Source organism: Oryctolagus cuniculus, chromosome 16 (assembly GCF_051225735.1).
Source record: "Oryctolagus cuniculus isolate XC-2025 breed Fujian yellow rabbit chromosome 16, ASM5122573v1, whole genome shotgun sequence".
In the NCBI taxonomy this organism is placed as follows: Eukaryota; Metazoa; Chordata; class Mammalia; order Lagomorpha; family Leporidae; genus Oryctolagus; species Oryctolagus cuniculus.
Window position 1 is genome coordinate 27,995,696 of NC_142882.1, and position 20,014 is coordinate 28,015,709.

Sequence of the window (20,014 nt, forward strand, 5' to 3'; positions counted from 1 at the left end):
GGGACAAATATCTTATGTTTTCCCTGATTGGTGACAACTAACTGAGCACCAAAGGGGAAACGTGTTGAAGTGAAATGGACACTATGAGAAACAGTGGCTTGATCAGCTCTTGTCCTGACTGTTGATGTACAATGTAATAATTTATCCATTTTAGTATTTTTTTGTTCTAGTACTATTGGTTGAACTCTGTGATTAACACACAAGTATTCTTAGGTGTTTAAATTTTAAATGAAAAGTGATCCCTGTTAGGAATTTGGAAAACATTATGCTGAGTGAAATAAGCCAGTCCCAAAGGGACAAATATCATATGTTCTCCCTGATCAGTGACAACTAAACAAGCACCAAAAAAGAAACCTGTTAAAGTGAAATAAACACTATGAGAAATGGTGACTTGATCAGCCCTTGCCCTGACTGTTGATGAACAACTTAATACGTTATCCCTCTTAGTATTTTTTTTGTTTGTTCTACTTAATACTTTTGGTTGAATACTGTAATCAATACACACTTATTCTTTTTTTTTCTTGTAAATCATTTTTTTTAACTTTTCTTTAATGAATATAAATTTCCAAAGTATGACTTAAGGATTACAATGGCTTCCCCACCATACCGTCCCTCCCACCCACAACCCTCACCTTTCCCACTCCCTCTCCCCTTCCATTCACATCAAGATTCATTTTCGATTATCTTAATATACAGAAGATCAGCTTAGTATACATTAAGTAAGAATTTCAACAGTTTGCTCCCACACAGAAACATAAAGTGAAATATACTGTTTGAGTACTCATTATAGCATTAAGTCTCAATGTACAGCACATTAAGGTTAGAGATCCTACATGAGGAGTAAGTGCACAGTGACTCCTGTTGTTGACTTTACCAATTGACACTCCTGTTTATGGCATCAGTAATCTCCCTATGCTCCAGTCATGAGTTTCCAAGGCTATGGAAGCCCTCTGAGTTCTCTGACTCTTATCTTGTTTAGACAAGGTCATAGTCAAAGTGGAGGTTCTCTCCTCCCTTCAGAGAAAGGTACCTCCTTCTTTGATGACCTGTTCTTTCCACTGGGATCTCACTCACAGAGATCTTTTGCCAGAGTGTCTTGGCTCTCCATGCCTGAAATACTCTCATGGGCTTTTCAGCCAGATCCAATGCCTTTAGGGCTGATTCTGAGGCCAGAGTGCTATTTAGGACATCTGCCATTCTATGAGTCTGCTGAGTATCTCACTTCCCATGTTGGATCGCTCTCCCCTTTATTTATTCTATCGGTTAGTGTTAGCAGGTACTAGACTTGTTTATGTGCTCCCTTTGACTCTTAGTCCTTTCATTATGATCAATTGTGAACTGAAGTTGATCACTTGGACTAGTGAGATGGCATTGGTACATGCCACCTTGATGGGATTGAATTGGAATCCCCTGGTATGTTTCTAACTCTACCATTTGGGGCAAGTCAGCTTGAGCATGTCCCAAATTATACATCTCTTCCCTCTCTTATCCCCACTCTTATGTTTAACAGGGATAACATTTCAGTTAATCTTCAACACTTAAGAATAATTGTGTATTAATTACAGAATTAAACCAGTCATATTAAGTAGAACAGACAAAAAAAAATACTAAGAGGGATAATGTATTAAGTTGTCCATTAACAGACAGGGCTATGCTGATCAAGTCACCATTTCTCATAGTGTCCATTTCACTTCAGGAGGTTTCCTTTTTGGTGTTCAGTCAGTTGTCACCGATCAGGGAGAACATATGGTATTTGTCCCTTTGGGACTGGCTTACTTCACTCAGCATGATCTGTTCCAGATTCCTCCATTTTGTTGCAAATGACTGGATTTCGTTGTTTCTTACTGCAGTATAGTATTCTAAAGAATACATATCCCATAATTTCTTTATCCAGTCTACCGTTGATGGGCATTTAGGTTGGTTCCAGGTCTTGGCTATTCTGAATTGTGCTGCGATAAACATTAGGGTGCAGACCGCTTTTTTGTTTGCCAATTTAAACTCCTTTGGGTAAATTCCAAGGAGTGGGATGGCTGGGTCGAACGGTAGGGTTATATTCAGGTTTCTGAGGAATCTCTGGACTGTCTTCCATAGTGGCTTGACCAGTTTGCATTCCCACCAACAGTGGGTTAGCGTCCCTTTTTCTCCACATCCTCCCCAGCATCTGTTGTTGGTAGATTTCTGTATGTGAGCCATTCTAACCGGGGTGAGGTGAAACCTCATTGTGCTTTTGATTTGCATTTCCCTGATTGCTAGTGATCTTGAACATTTTTTCATGTGCCTGTTGGCCATTTGGATTTCCTCTTTTGAAAAATGTCTATTGAGGTCCTTGGACCATCTCTTAAGTGGGTTGTTGGTTTTGTTTTTGTGGAGTTTCTTGATCTCTTTGTAGATTCTGGTTATTAACCCTTTTCAGTTGCATAGTTTGCAAATATTTTTTCCCATTCTGTCTGTTGTCTCTTCACTCTCCTGACTGTTTCTTTTGCAGTACAGAAACTTCTCAATTTGATGCAATCCCAGTAGTTGATTTTGTCTTTGACTACCTGTGCCTCCTGGGTCTTTTCCAGAAACTCTTTGCCTGTGCCAATATCTTGAAGAGTGTCTCCAATGTTCTCTAATAACTTGATGGTGTCAGGTCATAGATTTAGGTCTTTATTCCATGTTGAGTGGATTTTAGTGTAAGGTGTAAGGTAGGGGTCTTGCTTCATGCTTCTGCACGTGGAAATCCAGTTTTCCCAGCACCATTTATTGAATAGACTGCCCTTGCTCCAGGAATTAGTTTTAGATCCTTGATCAAATGTAAGTTGGCTGTAGATGTTTGGGTTGATTTCTGGTGTTTCAATTCTGTTCCATTGGTCTATCCATCTGTTTCTGTACCAGTACCATGCTGTTTTGATTACAACTGCCCTGCAGTATGTCCTGAAATCTGGTATTGAGATGCCTCCAGTTTTGTTTTTGTTGTACAAGATTGCTTTAGCTATTTGAGGTCTTTTTTTGCCTCCATATGAATTTTAGCATCATTTTTTCTAGATCTGAGAAGAATGTCTTTGGTATCCTGATTGGAATTGCATTGAATCTATAAATTGCTTTTGGGAGAATGGACATTTTGATGATGTTGATTCTTGCAATCCATGAGCATGGAAGATTTTTCCATTTTTTGGTATCCTCTTCTATTTCTTTCTTTAAGATTTTGTAATTCTCATCGTAGAGATCTTTAACGTCTTTGGTTAAGTTTATTCCAAGGTATTTGATTGTTTTTGTAGCTATTGTGAATGGGATTGATCTTAGCAGTTCTTTCTCAGCTATGGCATTGTTTGTGTATACAAAGGCTGTTGATTTTTGTGCATTGATTTTATATCATGCCACTTTGCCAAACTCCTCTATGAGTTCCAATAGTCTCTTAGTAGAGTTCTTTGGATCCTCTAAGTAAAGAATCTTATCATCTGCAAAGAGGGATAGTTTGACTTCTTCCTTCTCAATTTGTATTCCTTTAATTTCTTTTTCTTGTCTAATGGCTCTGGCTAAAACTTCCAGAACTATGTTAAATAGCAGTGGTGAGAGTGAGCATCCCTGTCTGGTGCCAGATCTCAGTGGAAATGCTTCCAACTTTTCCCCATTCAATAGGATGCTGGCTGTGGGTTTTTTATAAATTGCTTTGATTATATTGAGGAATGTTCCTTCTATACCCAATTTGCTTAGAGTTTTCATCATTAAAGGGTGTTGAATTTTATTGAATGCTTTCTCTGCATCAATTGAGATAATCATATGGTTTTTCTTTTGCAGTCTCTTTATGTGGTGAATCACATTGATTGATTTGCGAATGTTGAACCATCCCTGCATGCCAGGGATGAATCCCACTTGGTAAGGGTGGATGATTTTCCTGATGTGTTTTTGTATTCTATTGGCCAGAATTTTATTGAGGATTTTTGCATCTATGTTCATCAGGGATATTGGTCTGTAATTTTCTTTCAGTGCTGCATCTTTCTCTGGCTTAGGGATTAAAGTGATGCTGGCTTCATAGAAAGAATTTGGGAGGATTCCCTCTTCTTCGATTGTTCTGAATAGTTTGAGAAGAAATGGGATTAGTTCTTCTTTAAATGTCTGGTAGAATTCAGCAGTGAATCCATCTGGTCCTGGGCTTTTCTTTGTTGGGAGGGCCTTTATTACTGTTTCAATTTCTGTTTCAGTTATGAGTCTATTTAGGTTTTCTATGTCTTCATGGTTAAATTTTGGTAGATTGAATGCGTCCAGGAATCTATCCATTTCTGATAGGTTTTCCTGTTTGCTGGCATACAGGTCCTTGTAGTAATTTCTGATGATTCTTTTTATTTCTGTGGTGTCTGCTGTTACGTTTCCTTTTTCATCTCTGATTTTATGGATTTATGTCTTTTCTTTTTTTAGTTAGTTGGGCCAATGGGGTGTCAATTTTGTCTATTTTTTTCAAAAAACCAGCTTCTCGCTTGGCTGATTTTTTGTAGTGTTTTTTTTGGATTCAATCCTGTTAATTTCTTCTCTGGTTTTAATTATTTCTCTTCTCCTACTAGATTTGGATCTGGTTTGCTGCAGTTTTTCTAGGTCCTTGAGGTGCGCTGAAAGCTCATTTATTTGGTACCTTTCCAATTTCTTGATATAGGCACCTATTGCTATAAATTTGCCTCTCAATACTGCTTTTGCTGTATCCCATAAGTTTTGATATGTTGTGTTGTTATCTTCATTTACTTCCAGAAAGTTTTTGATTTCTCTTTTGATTTCTTGAATGACCCAGTGTTCATTCAGGAGCATGTTGTTCAGTCTCCATGTGTTTGCATACTTTCTGGGGTTTCCTGAGTTGCTAATTTCCAACTTCATTCAGCTATGGTCTGAGAAGCTGCATGGTATGATTCTAATTCTTTTAAATTTGCTGAGACTTCCTTTGGCCTAGTATGTGTTCAATCCTAGAAAAGGTTCCATGCACTGCTGAGAAGAATGTGAAGTCTGTAGACGTAGGATTGAAAGTTCTGTAGATATCTGTTAGATCCATTTGGGTAATAGTGTCAATTAAATCTGCTGTTTCCTTGTTGATCTTCTGTCCGGATGATCTGTCTGTTTCTGAGAGTGGAGTATTGAAGTCCCCCAGTACTAATGTATTGGAATCTAAATCTCCCTTTAAGTCCCTTAACATATCTTTTAAATAGACCGGTGCCCTATAATTAGGTGCATATACATTTATAATAGTTACATCTTCCTGTTGAATTGAACCCTTAATCATTATATAGTGTCCCTCTTTGTCTCTCTTAACAGTTTTTGTATTAAAGTTTATGTTGTCTGATATTAATATGGGTACACCTGCTTTTTTTGGTTTCTGTTGGCATGGAATATCTTTTTCCAACCTTTCACTTTCAGTCTGCATGCCTCTTTGTTAGATAGATGAATACACACTTATTCTTAAGTGTTGAAACTTAACTGAAAAGTGATCACTGTTAAATATGAGAATGGGAATAAGAGAGGGAAGAGATGTGCAATTCGGGACATGCTCAAGCTGACTCACCCCAAACGGTAGAGTTAGAAACATACCAGGGGATTCGAATTCAATCCCATCAAGGTGGCATGTACCAATGCCATCTCACTAGTCCCAGTGATCAATTTCTGTTCACAATTGATCATGGTGATAGGACTAAGAGCCAGAGGGATCACATAAACAAGAATAGTGTCTGCAAATACTAGCTGATAGAAACAAAAAGGGAGAGAATGATCCAACATGGGAAGCAAGATACACAACAGACCCATAGAATGGCAGATGTCCTAAACAGCACTCTGGCCTCAGAATCAGCTCTTAAGGCATGCAGCTCTGGCTGAAAAGCCCATGAGAGTATTTCAGGCATGGAAAGCCAAGACCCTCTGGCAAAAAAAAAAATCCCAAAACCTAAATGAAAGATCTCTGTGAGTGAGATCCCAGTGGAAAGAACAGGTCATCAAAGAAGGAGGTACCTTAATCTGAAGGGAGGAGAGAACTTCCACTTTGACCATGGCCTTGTCTAAATATGATCAGAGTCGGTGAACTCAAAAGGCTTCCATAGCCTTGGCAACTCATGCCTAGGGTGATTACTGATGCCATAAACAAGAGTGTCAATTTGTTAAGCCACAACTGGAGTCACTGTGCACTTATTCCTCATGTAGGATCTTTGTCCTTAATGTGCTGTACATTGTGATTTAATGCTATAACTAGTACTCAATCAGTATTTTTCACTTTGTGTTTCTATGTGAGTGCAAACTGTTGAAATCTTTACTTAATATATACTAAACTGATCTTCTGTATATTAAGAGAATTGAAAATGAATCTTGATGTGAATATAAGGGGAGAGGGAGTGTGAAAGGGGAGGGTTGCAGGTGGGAGGGAAGTTATGTGGAGGGGGGAAGCCATTGTAATCCATAAGCTGTACTTTGGAAATTTATATTCATTAAATGAAAGTTAAAAAAAAAACTCAGTGAGATAAAAACAAAGAAAAATTTTAAAGGAACGAAGGAACAAAGACTATGCTATATATGTGATAAAATTAAATGAACAAATATTCAGGGCTGGCACTATGGTGTAGTGGGTAAAGCTGCTGTCTGCAGTGCCTGCATCCCATATGGGCACTGGTTTGAGTCCTGGCTGCTCTACTTCCAATCCAGCTCTCTGCTGTGGCCTGGGAAAGCAGTAGAACCCTGCACCCACATGGGAGACCTGGAAGAAGCTCCTGGCTCCTGGCTTCAGATCAGTGTAGCTCCGGCTGTTGTGGCTAACTGGGGAGTGAACCAGCAGATGGAAGACCTCTGTCTGCCTCTCTTTCTTTCTCTGTGTAACTCTGACTTTCACGTAAAATAAATATTTTTTTTTAAAAAAGTGAGCAAATATTCATATCATAGAAACACATGACAGAGAGGAGAAAGAAGGGGACTGGCATTGTGGTACCTTGGCTTAAGCCTCCACCTGTGATGCTCACATCCCATGTGAGTGTCAATTCAAGTAGCAGCTACTCCACTGTTGATCGAATCCCCTACTAAAGTGCCTGGAAAAACATTGGAAGATGGATCATGTGGGAAGTTTGGATGGAGTTCCAAGCTCTTGGCTTTGCCATGACCCAGTCCCATCCATTACAGCCATCTGGGTAATATCCAACAGATGGAAGATCTCCCTCTCTTTCTCCCTCTATCTCTCCCTGCATCTTTGTAAGTCTACCTTCCTAAGAAATAAAAATAAAATTGTTCAAGTTTTTAAAAAGTTTATTTGAAAGGCAGTTACCGAGAGAAAGAAGAAACAGGGAGAGAGGTAATCTATCTACTGATTCATTCCCTAAATTCATTCCCTAAATGACCGTAATAGCTGGGGCTGGGCCAGGCTGAATCCAGAAGCCAGGAGTTTCCTCCAGTTCTCCCACATGGGTGCAGGGACCCAAGCACTTGTAGCATCCTCTGCTGCTTTCCCAAATTAGCAGGCACATTAGCAGGGAGCTGGATCAGAACTGGATCAGAACTTGAACTTGCACCCATATGGGAAGGTGGCAGCTTAATTCACTACTATAAATCTTTAAAAAAAGAGAGAAAGAAAAAGGCATTGAGAACCTACAAAATAAAATAAAAAAACTTTCAAAATCTCAAAAGAGATATAGACATACAGATACAGGAAGTTGAAAGAACCACAAGCAGACTAAACCTAAATAGACCACTACCAAAAACAGATTATAGCCAAATGTATAATGGTAAGGTCAATGAGAGAAACCTAAAGACAGTAATGGAAAATGTCAGTTTACAAATAACAGAAAATCAATGAGAGTAACATCAGATTTCTCAGTAGAAACCATATATTTAAGGCCTTGACAGGAAAAAAAAAACTTCCTATTAATAATATTACATCCCTCTCCTCCTTCTCCTGTTCCTCCTCCTCCCCCACTTCCTCCTCCCTCGCCCCCTCCCCCTCCTCCTCCTAGTAGGCTGTGGTTTTTCTGTATATGTTTTTGGAGGAGAGCGCCTGTGCGTTGCTTGCTGAAGAGGCTGGGGGAGATGTGCTGGCAACAGCCGACGCCCTTAGAGCTCGCTCCAGCCCGGAGTGGGGATGGGGGCCCACGGGGTGTGGGATGAAAGTTTGCATTGCAATCCCCCTGCCTTCCTATCCTTTCTCCCTATCAATGCCTATTTGCAAAAGGATTAAGCCACAGATTTAAGCGCTGGGAGCCCATTGTTGCCTTGCAAAAGGAAACCAGACTACAAAACCAAAAGCCAGCTCTGATTTCTTTTCTCCAAGTGGGAAGGATCTGAAGACAGCCTGAAGCATAAAAAGCCTCGGTGCTTCCCCCCGGAGCTGAGCCGAGGAGCAGAGGAGGAAGCACCCGGGTCTGCCGCAGCCTTTGGAGATGGACCAGCAGCCCAGGCTGATGCATTCCCACGATAGGGTCGGGATGGCCAGGCACCCAGGCCTGTCCCAGCACTCACAGGACAGGGGAGGGTGGGAGGAAGCAGAACACTGGAGACATCTTACAGTAGCAGATCATGACCATCACAGACCAGAGTTTGGATGAGGTGCAGGCCAGAAAGCATGCATTAAACTGCCACAGAATGAAGCCTACCTTGTTTAATGTGTTGTGTGAAATCAAAGAAAAAACAGTGTTGAGTATCCGGGGAGCCCAGGAAGAAGAGCCTATGGACCCCCAGCTAATGCGACTGGACAACATGCTGTTGGCAGAAGGCGTGGCCGGCCCTGAGAAGGGGGGTGGATCAGCCGCAGCAGCTGCAGCAGCTTCCTGAGGAGCAGGTTCCGACAACTCAGTGGAACATTCTGACTACAGAGCCAAACTCTCACAGATCAGACAAATTTACCACACGGAGGTGGAGAAATATGAGCAGGCATGCAATGAGTTCACCACCCACATTCCTGCAAGAACAAAGCCAGACCAGGCCCATCTCCCCGAAGGAGATCGAGCGGATGGTAAACACCATCTACTACAGGTTCAGCTCCATCCAGATGCAGCTCAAGCAGGGCACGTGTGAGGCCATCATGATCCTGCATTCCTGATTTCTGGATGCGCAGCAGAAGAGACGGAATTTCAACAACCCGGCAACGGAAATCCTGAATGAATATTTCTATTCCCATCTCAGCAACACTTACCCCAGTGAGGAAGCCAAAGAAGAATTAGCCAAGAAGTGTGGCATCACAGTCTCCCAGGTATCAAACTGGTTTAGAAACAAGAGAATCCAGTACAAGAAGAACATAGGTAAATTTCAAAAGGAAGCTAATATTTATGCTGCCAAAACAGCTGTCACTGCTACCAATGTGTCAGCCCATGGAAGCCAAGCTAACTCACCCTCAAACCCCAACTCAGCTGGTTCTTCCAGTTCTTTTAACATGTCAAACTCTGGAGATTTGTTCACGAACATGCAGTCACTCAATGGGGATTCTTACCAAGGGGCCCAGGTTGGAGCCAATATGCAATCATAGGTGGATACCCTTCGCCATGTTATCAGCCAGACAGGAGGACAGTGATGGACTCACAGCCAGTCAGATGTATAGTTCGCAGGGCATCAGTGATAATGGAGGTTGGCAGGATGCTACTACCCCTTCATCAGTGACCTCCCCTACAGAAGGCCCTGGCAGTGTTCACTCTGATACTTCCAACTGATCTCCCAGCAATCAAATCCTGGCTGACCCTGGGCCTCAGTTGGGGCAGGGGCAGGAGGGAGAGTTTCTCTCCCAACGTTGAAGCGGTTATACTGGAGGTCGAAGCAATCAGCAAACACACTAAGAGTCTCCTTCTCTTCACTCCTTTGGGATGCTATTTCAGCCAATCTGGACACTTCTTTATACTCTTCCCTTTTTTTTTCTAGGTAGAAGCCACCCTTCCCTGCCTCCAGCTGTCAGCCTGGTTTCCGACATCCTCCCTGTCCCTTTCCCTCTGTCCTAGATGCCCAAGGTCCCTGCCCTCTACTATATCCCTGAAGGATATTTTCAACAATTACAGGAATTTAAAGAGGAAAAAAAAAAAGACTACAAAGAAAATAATAAAGGTGTTTGTTTTCATGCTGGTGGTCTGAGGAACCAAATTTACCTCACTCGGATCCCTCCCTCTCTGTGTTGACAGGCAGTCCCTCTCTGTCTCTCACTACCTCTTAGCAGGAATATGCCACATTGCCCTACTCATTCCAGGCCTCCCTGCCTCCTCTTGCTTTTGCTCCTTGGGGACAGTACTGATTGGAACACTCTCCTTCTCTTCCTTCTGAGCCCCAGGTATGCACTGGGGACTGCCATGGCTACACTTCTAAAGGTACCACTCTGCAGTGTCAGCTCTCCTAGACTGATTCCAGGCAGGGAGTCAGGCAGCAGGGGTGGGCACAAGGGACAGCAAGGGTAGAGCTCCTACAGGCCTCTTCATCTGCCCCACAGCAGCTCTTAATTTCAGAGGCAGTCTATGCAACCCTTTCCAAACTTAGTAAGCAATGTTTGGAACCCATTACAAAGCCAGGTCTGACTTGGGCATGGTGATGAAAGCTTCACTAAGGAGTCGAGGCTTCTTGTCTGAAGCACTCCTCCTGCCCCTTCACACTCATGTAGGCACACACACTCTCTTCTTACACTTCCCCAAGATGTCACATGCAAATACCTACATGAGTAATCATTGCACTACACCTTGTGAGACCCACAGAGGGAACTGGCAACTCTAAGTGACAGTCATGACACAGAGAAGCAGCGAGTGCCTGGGACTTCCAGGACCAGCAGGCCTGCCAGCATGTACTTGCACTTGCTAGGTTGGCTTTATATGACTTGATGGCAAGGAAGGCCAGATTTCCAGTGCTAACTATTCCCATTCCCTCCAGCTCTGGAGCTCCCAGGGAGCCACACACAGTACTTACAATGTCCACAATGGATTTGATTGTCTTATTTTGGTTTTTGTGTTAGGCATATGGTATAGGTTTTTCAAAGTGCTATGGGGCACTATGTTCCTGATCTTGGCCTCTTTCTCGGGAAGAGTTGTATAAGAACATGGTACAAATAAACTTTTTGCTAGCTTCATTTGGGATAAGAAGAGATAATATTTTCATTGAAACCAGCTCAGTGGTGTTTATTCCCTGGGAACATCTTAGGTGAAGATAGCAGGCACTAGAAAGCCATTTGTGACTGTCATCCAAATTCACATTCTTCACAGCCAACCAACTCTGCCCAGTAATAAGCATGGCAGCTCTGTGACCTGATTAAGTGGTTGGTGGTCACGGCTCTAGGTGCTTCATTTTTTTTTTTTTTTAATCTGTAAATGGCGATTACTATGCCTGGCTCACCAAGAGGCTTGTGCGAAATGGAAGACATTGATTTCATTCATATCCAATCTGTAAATGTGAAGACAGAAATAATTTCCCTAAGGTAAACGGGTTCATGCTAGATGTGGACAATGAATGCTTTTCCTATTGTAAGTAACCTCTGCTAACCATCAGTACCCTGATGTCATCACCATGATCAGAAAGAGAAGAGTTGTTGATTTTTCTTTGTTTTGGTCTGGTTGGTCTCTTAGGATAGAGAAAAGCTTCCAACGTAGGAAGATAGGATATGGCTCTCTTAGTCTGTACCTGAGTCCAGTATGTGGCCTTGTGAGTACTTGGTCCCCTATCACACCTTCCCTGCTTGAGAGGCTGCCAGGGAAAGGCACAAGACTTTAAGGGGTGAGCATGATCCTCTTAAAAAAAAAAGTCGTGGAAATTCCATAGGGCACGAGAGTATCGAACAGAAAACACTCCTCTGTATGTGTTTGGGCAAGTCGGGGATACTTGAGATGCCCAAGGATATGTATACAGAAACTATAAATATTCAGCAAAATGTAATGACTGAGGGCCCTAGAAAGACAGTGTCTGCTGACCCGTGCCCTGATCAGAACAGGACCTGAAAGGAGCCAAGAGCCGCCATAAAAAATGGCCTTAATAAAACAGTCCTGGGAAATGGGGAGTAAACTAAGTTCACAGAGAAAGCAGATAGCTACTACCCAGAGATAAGGGCTACTACCCAGAGATAAGGGCGACAGAACATCCTGGTATGCACCTAAGCCCCCTCCCCTGTGCTTGTTCAAGCTTAACAAAGAAACCGTGAGGCACGTAGGGCACGTAGCCATCCCTTTCTGCTCTTCAAGGACAACCTCCCCTTGTCCAAGCTTAGACACGTAGGGCACGTAGCCCCGTTTCTCCTCCTCCTCGACGACCTCCTCCCATTGTAGTTACCCAATAAACTTACACCACCCCATGGTATGTTAATTTTGTGGTTTTGCCCCTTAAAAGCTGTGTGAGATAGCTGCTCGGGGCTCCTCTCACTTGCTTGCTGCTTGCAGCAGTAGGGGGCCCATTTGTACAAATGAAATAAAATTACCTCCTGCTCTATTGCATCGTCTGGTCCGGAGTCTGTGTTTCTGGGGTCGTCACAAGAGGACACCGCTTTTGGGGTCCTACAGACCAGAAGAAGAGGGTGCCTAGAAGGAGCATCTTTGTACAACTCTGGAGTTCATACAACCAGTGAAAAACTTTGTCTTAAGGTGACTCACGCAGGAACGTGAGTGGAGCACATTTGATTGAGTTGGAGCAAAGTAGGAAGGGATTAAAGCAAAGGGGGGGGAGGGGTGCACTGGAAACAAGGAGAACTCCAGATTTGGACTGAATCGTGGCCACGTTAAATTAATGAAAAGGATCGGCGCAGTGCTGCATTTGCACAGGTGGTTTCTCTCCCAGCAGTAGTTTTCACTGATGATTACCTCGCATACCACTGACCCAGCCAGCACTTCACTCAGTCCTCTGGAAGAGCCAGTACCGTCCCACAGCCTTCCCTTCATGCTCTCGCTCACTTCCAAGATGGCAGCCACAGGAAGCAGGAGAACGCGGCAGCAGAAGAGTGGGGGTGGAAAGAGCCCGCCTCTGGGCGTTTCCTATAGAAACAACATGTGCCCTGGGATTCCTCCGTATTCTAGTAAAGTGGGAATGCTCCATTTTCCCTGACAGCAAATGTCCCCTGAGAAAGGATGCTAGACCCTGGGTTTACCCACCTTGTGACTTCAGTATTTCCCCTTTCTACTCCTAACTCCTCCCCCGGTATGGAATTAATTCCCATGCAGTAATTTTGCCAAGTAGCACCTTCTTTCAATTTATTTTATTTTATTTTATTTTATTTTATTTTATTTTATTTTATTTTTTATTTTGCTGTGGTGATTGCTCTTTATTTGCTGGTTGCCTTTTCTCACCAAATATCTTTATTGCCTCTTTCTGTCTGCTTTTGTTTTTCTGCCCAGAAAAACGTGACTTTGATACCAAAAAAGATAAAACTACAGAAACTCAAATTTAAAAAAAAAACTTAAAAAAAACAAAAAATACTCAAGGATTCTTTCAGCTTTATTAACATTTTCCATTGTTTCTTGCGACTTGTGTCTCCTTCTTTGTAGTATTGATGATGAATATTGATAATGAATGTTCTTGTGTATTCAGATAAAAAAAACAAAAAAGTGGTCTGAATTTAATAGTGTTTATAATAAAAAATTTTAACAATGACCCTCCTAGCACGCAACACAGGATGGGGACTTTTTTTCCCCTTTCTTTCTGTGACAATGCACATCATGCCTGCATTAGTTTTTAACACCAAACTACCTATATTAATCATTTCCCCTATTTTTCTTTTATTTTCTTGCATTTGTGAATTAGTTCAAGAATGCTAGAAAAGTGTTGAGTTGTGCACATCCATTTCTTGTTTCACAGTGTTTATAAGTGACAGTAATTCATTTTGTAAACTAAAAAAAAAAAAGGTTGGAATAGTGAGCTTAATAGGTACAATCTAACACGTTATTATGTTTATTAACTTTGAGACCCAGAAATAAATTCTTTTCTTTTCTTATTCCTACTCTTAAAAATACACAAAAAATATGTTTTTGCTTTGTGTTATTTTTGGTTTGTTTATGGGGGGCTAAGCCTCCTCCCCCAAAGCTGAAACTATGTGCAGCTGTAAAGATAAAAAAATAAATAAAACAAACTATGTAACCTCTGCCTCACCAGCTGTTTGCACAAAGCCCCTCCCTACCCCTTTCCTGTATCTTGCCTCCCCCAACCAGTTCCCTGTCCCTGAGTTCCCAGATAAGCCACAAACTTTCCCGTAGTCTTGTGTAGGACCCTGCAGTTTGGCACGTACACCCCAGCAGCTCAGACCCTATGCTTCGGCCAATCAATTCAAAGGGCATCAACCCCAAAGGCATCCCATTTTTGGGAGATGTCTTTTGAATTTCCCGCGTGATGAGATGATTTGCTAAATGGTACCATGACGTGTGGAGTGCCTCTGAAAATTGTATAAAAACCCTGACCCTCGACTTCCCAGGGCTGCTCTGTTCCTGTGTGTCAGAGAGCCCCAGCATGCTGGATCAATAAACCCCCTGCTGATTGCATGAGAGTGTCTCTTGGAGTCATTCCTTGGGCAGCAGATGCTTCTCTACCCTAACAATATGAGGTGATGTGAAAAGATGACACTGGTAGAGTAGGCAGCTTCCTCCTACTTTGCTTTAGAATGTGGATGTCTCAATGTGACCTACATTTCCCGAATGTATGGTTCTCTCACAGTCCCTGAGAAAAACAAAATCAGGTACTTGCTTCTCCTTGTGGCCCTTGAAAAATTCAAATCAGGATGAACTTGTTATCCTGTAGGAGAAGGTGTTTACCTGTGTTGGTTCTCAATATAATAACTGAGTGCTTTCTTTTCTTTCTCCCTGATTAATAACAACAATCTGTGAGGCCTTTTCCAATGAGACAGGATTCTTCTTCCAGAGGAATCCCACGGGTGAGACTGGTATCACGGGCACCGTTGGCTAAGTAGAACACGTGCAGGATGCAGACTCCGGGGCCACTCTGCCTACTGATCCATTGAGTCCTGACTTGGATGAAGGGTTGGTGCCATGCTGAACGAGACTCAGCTCTGAGTTTTAATGCTGAAAAGTTGAGTTTGATTTCCTGCCAGGGTGCCTGTTAGTTATCACCAGTTTAGGTAGCTGCTTAAAGCAAACTGCAAAGCTGACTTGATTCAGAATGTTATTAGTTATAGGAAGAAAGAAAGCAGTATTACCTAGAAGATATTTAATTTTCAGCATCTTTCGTTGGAGAAGGTGCTTAGCAAGCATCCAGAATGTAAGGAACAAACAAGTGAAGAATGAAGGCAGCATTGTGAAGTGACACTTTGGGAAGTCTTTGTACCCAAACACTTGTGCTCTTGTTTTTAAGTCCTAACGAGATAGACGAGCTTTTCACATCACCTTCATGGTTTCAATCCCTAGCTCAAAGCTTTCTGGAATCGTTTATTTTTGTAAACTTTTTTCTTTTGTTAAAATAAATAAAACATTCAATGTTTTCTTCCTTTTCTATCTTATTACTTTGTTTCTTGCCTTGGGCGGTTTTGTTTGGAAGTGCTTTCCTTTGGTTGTGTGTTCTAGTCTCCTCCTACCCCTCCCTTCTTATTATTCAGAGTATAAACCTGCAAAGCTCTGCTCTGTTTTGATTTTGAAAGTTTAAGCTTTTCTGCTTCTGTGAGAGCACAGGCTTCTGTCCCTTTTGATTCCAACTGAACTTTTGTGTTCTCTAATAATACTAACACAGTGTAGGGTTTACGGTCTCCTGATTTGTACTGGTAATGCATATTCCAAATAAATAGTGTCTTTTGTTGCAAAAAAAAAGCCAAAAACGAAAAAAAATATTATATCCAGTGAATTCCAGTGAAGCTATCTTTTTTTTTTACAGGCAGAGTGGACAGTGTGAGAGACAGACAGAGAGAAAGGTCTTCCTTTTCCATTGGTTCACCCCCCAATGGCCACTGCAGCAGGTGCGCTGCGGCCAGTGCACTGCACTGATCTGAATCCAGGATCCAGGTGCCAGCCCAAAACTGTCTCTTAATAGTGAAGAAGAGGCTGGCCGGCCAGCCCAAAACTGTCTTTTAATAGTGAAGGAGAGGCCAGCGCCACGGCTCAATAGGCTAATCCTCTGCCTGCGGTGCCAGCACACTGGGTTCTAGTCCCAGTCAGGGTGCCGGTCCTGTCCCAGTTGCTCCTCTTCCAGTCCAGCTCTCTTCTGTGGCCCGAGAGTGCAGTGGAGGATGGTCGAGGTCCTTGGGCCCTGCACCCCATGGGAGACCAGGAGAAGCACCTGGCTCCTGGCTTCAGATCAGCGCAGTGCGCCGGCTGCAGCGCACTGGCCGCAGTGGCCACTGGGGGGTGAACCAACAGAAAAGGAAGACCTTTATCTCTGTCTCTCTCTCTCACTGTCCACTCTGCCTGTCAAAAAAAATAGTGAAGGAGAAATGAAGTATTTCCCAAACAAGCAAATATTGGGAGAATTGATCGCCTTCAGACCAGCCTTGCAAGAAAACCTGAATGGAGTCCTACATCAGAAGGAAACAACATTAAAAGACAGGACACTACCAAATTCACTAATGGAGCAGATGCAATCAGGAACAAATCAACATAATGACAGCAGTAACTTCTTGTCTGTCAGCATAAATCTGGAATGTAAGTGGATTAAATTCCTCTGTTGAAATATATAGGTTGCCTGAATGGATTAACAAGAGTCCACTATAGGCTGCCTACAAGAAACACACTTCACAGGTGAAGATACACATAGACTTAAAGTGAGGACTAGATAAAGCTACACCAGGCAAATGGAAGCCGAAAACAAGTGAGCATAGATAAAATTATAGCAGACAAGGCAGACTTTATGTCAAAAACTATAAAAAGAGACAAATGACACTATATAATGATAAAAGGGGTCAATTCAGCCAAAGGATAAAACAACCATAAATGCATATGCTTCCAAAACAAGACTACCCAGATATATTATTAGACCCAATAGAAGAAATATGGAATCTAAAACAACAGAGGTGGGAAGAATTGATATCCCACTGTCATCAATGGACAGATCATCCACACAGAAAATAAACAAAGATAATTATAATTAAAACATACTACTGAGAAAATGAACATATCAGCTGTTTACAGAACATTTCACTCAATTGCTACAGAATACACATTCTTCTCATCAACATAAGGAACATTTTCTATGGTAGATCAAATATGAGGCTACAAATTGAGTCTCATTAAATTTGAAAAGTTTGAAATCTTCTCATACCATCCAAAAAACTGGAAATCAACACAAAAATAGCAGAAAATTTAGAAATTCACAGAAATTAAACAATATGTTCTTGAGTTACCAGTACATCATTGAAGACATTTAAATTGAAACAAATGAAACAAATATAAATGTAAACAAATGGAAGTGAAAGAACAACATATGAAAGCCTGTGGAATACAGCAAAAGCATATTAAGAGGAAAGAACATAGCATGAAGTGCATGCACTTTTTAAAAGATTTATTTATTTATTTATTCAAAAGGTAGAGAGTTACAGAGAGGAAGAGACAGAGGCCTCTCTGAGAGAGAGAGAGAGAGAGAGAGAGAGAGAGCTATCTTCTGTCCATTGATTCACTCTCCAAAAGGCGGCAACAGCTGGAACTGGGCTGATCTAAAGCCAGGAACCTGGAGATCCCTCTGAGTCTAACACATAGGTGCAGGGACCCAAGGACTTGTGCCATCTTCCACTGTTTCCCAGGCACATTAGCAGAGAGCGGAATCTGAAGTGGAGTAGCTGGGACTCGAACTGGTGCCCATATGGGATGCTGGCACTGCAGGTGGCAGTTTTACCTGCTATGCCACAGAGTCAGCCCCTAAGTGCTTACATTTTAAAAAAGTAGAAAGGTCAAAAATAAGCAATCTAACACATTTCAAAGACTTATAAAACAAGAACAAACAAATCTAAAACTAGCAGGAGGTGAGAAATGATGAGAATCAGAGCAGAAATAAACGAAATTGAAAGAAAAAATACACAAGATCAAAAAAATTAAAAGCTGGTGTTTGAGAATATAAACAAAATAGACAACATTTTAAGCATACTGACAAAGAAAAAAATTTCAAATAAATACAATTAGAGATGAAAAAGAAGACATTACAATGGATACCACAAAAAATACCAAGGATCACTAGAAACTAAAATGAACAAGCATATGCTAATAACTGGAAATCCTAAAAGAAATGAAAATTTGACAAATATATATTATCTTCCCAGATTAAATAAAGAAGATATGGAAAAGTTAAGTAGACCCCATAACAAGGAATTATATTGAACAATAAATTGAACACCTCCCTTCAAAAAAAAATCCAAGACTTCATGGCTTTATATTGAATTGTACAAGCCATTTAAAGAAAAGGTAGCTTCAATATTCTCCAGCTATTCCTAAATATTTAAAAGGATGCAACTCTATGAAACTTTTTTTTGAGGTTAGCATCACTCTGATACTAAAACTAAAAAAAAGATGCACACAAAAAGAAAACTGTTGACCATTATTCTTCTGGAATATAGATGCAAAAATTCTCAAAAAATATTAGCGAACTCAATCCAACACAACATCATGGGCAATGGGATTTATCTCAAAGATGCAATAACAAATCAATAAACATCACAAATCATAACAGAATGAAGAACAAAAATATATGAATCTTAATAGATATGGAGAAAGCATTTGAAAAGATTCAAGGTTCCAGGGCTGGCACCGTGGCGCAGTAGGTTAATCCTCTGCCTGCGGCACCGGCATCCCATATGGGCGCCGGCTCTAGTCCCAGCTGCTCCTCCTCCAGTCCAGCTCTCTGATGTGGCCTGGGAAAGCAGTACAAGATGGCCCACGTCCTTGGGCCCCTGCACCCACGTGGGAGACTGGGAAAGATACACCTGGCTCCTGGCTTCAGATTAGCGCAGCTTCAGCCATTGCGGCCACCTGGTGAGTGAACCAACAGAAAGAAGACCTCTCTCTCTGTCTCTCCCTCTCACTGTCTGTAACTCTCTCTCTCAAATAAATAAATAAAAATCTTTAAAAAGAGGTTCAATGTTCATTTATGATGAAAGTCCCCAAAACATTCTGCACAGAAATAATACACCTCAAAATTAGAAAAACTATATATGACACACTAACAGCCAATATCATAGTGAATGAGGAAAAACATAAAGCATTTCCCTTCAGATCTGGAATAAAACAAACTCTGCACTTCCACAGTTCTTCTTTAGTACAGTCTTTAGAATATTAGCAAGGGCAATTAGGGATTAGGGAAAAAATGGACATCAAAATTGGAAAGGAGAAGAGGTAGGAATAATAAAAGGAGTTTGGATAAAAAAATAAGTGAGACCAAGTGTGGTTGATTAATTGTCACAAATATATTGCTATGATATTTTCATAGAGGAAACATTAGGAGAAATGTACATAAAGTCATTATTACTTCATAATTTTAGTTTAATAATTTTAAACTTAATAATAATAATAAATAATAAATAAATAATAACCAATGATAATAAATATTTAAATGTAAAAAGGAAATATAGTTATACACTGACAGCCAGTCCCGAATCTGGATTTGTGAGTCAATTGAATAGGTGGTTTTCTATCACAAAAGGAGGAAGGGAAGTGTCGCTCCCCCTCTTCATGGAGGAACGACACTAAACCCTGCCTAGGCTTCATATCCGAGTCACGGCACCATTATGTCGCTCCCCCTCTTCGCGGAGGAACGACACACCGCCGGCCAGCTCTCTCGGGGGCTGCTCAGATGTTCCTCAGGTGTTCCTGGTGCATGTTGTCTCTCTCCTCCTTTATAGTCCCCTTCCACCAATCCCAACTCTGCTACCCACACGCCGAGTACGCTGCTCTCCTCCAATCAGGAGCAGGTCCTGCTGTTTATTGGTTGAACTGGAGGCAGCTGTGTAGAAGCTGTTTCCTCCCTTCTCAGCGCCATATTGTGGGAGAGCAGATGCATAGAATAAGTCTTAATTCCAGTAACAGTCTAGTCCGAGTTGCTCCCCACAGGGAAGACTCTGCTACTGGTTCTGGACAGTGTTTGTTGGAGCACTGATGGAACTTAAACCGACATATTATGTTGTCTCATGTATATTTAAGTTGATTTCTGATATACTATTATGCTAAGTTGC

General features: G+C 41.6%; 1 pseudogene; it reads left to right on the top strand.

Moving 5' to 3' along the window:
- Positions 1 to 8,475: 8,475 nt before the first annotated feature.
- LOC149121648 (pre-B-cell leukemia transcription factor 1 pseudogene) lies at positions 8,476 to 9,629 on the top strand (annotated as a pseudogene).
- The last annotated feature ends 10,385 nt before the right edge of the window (positions 9,630 to 20,014 follow it).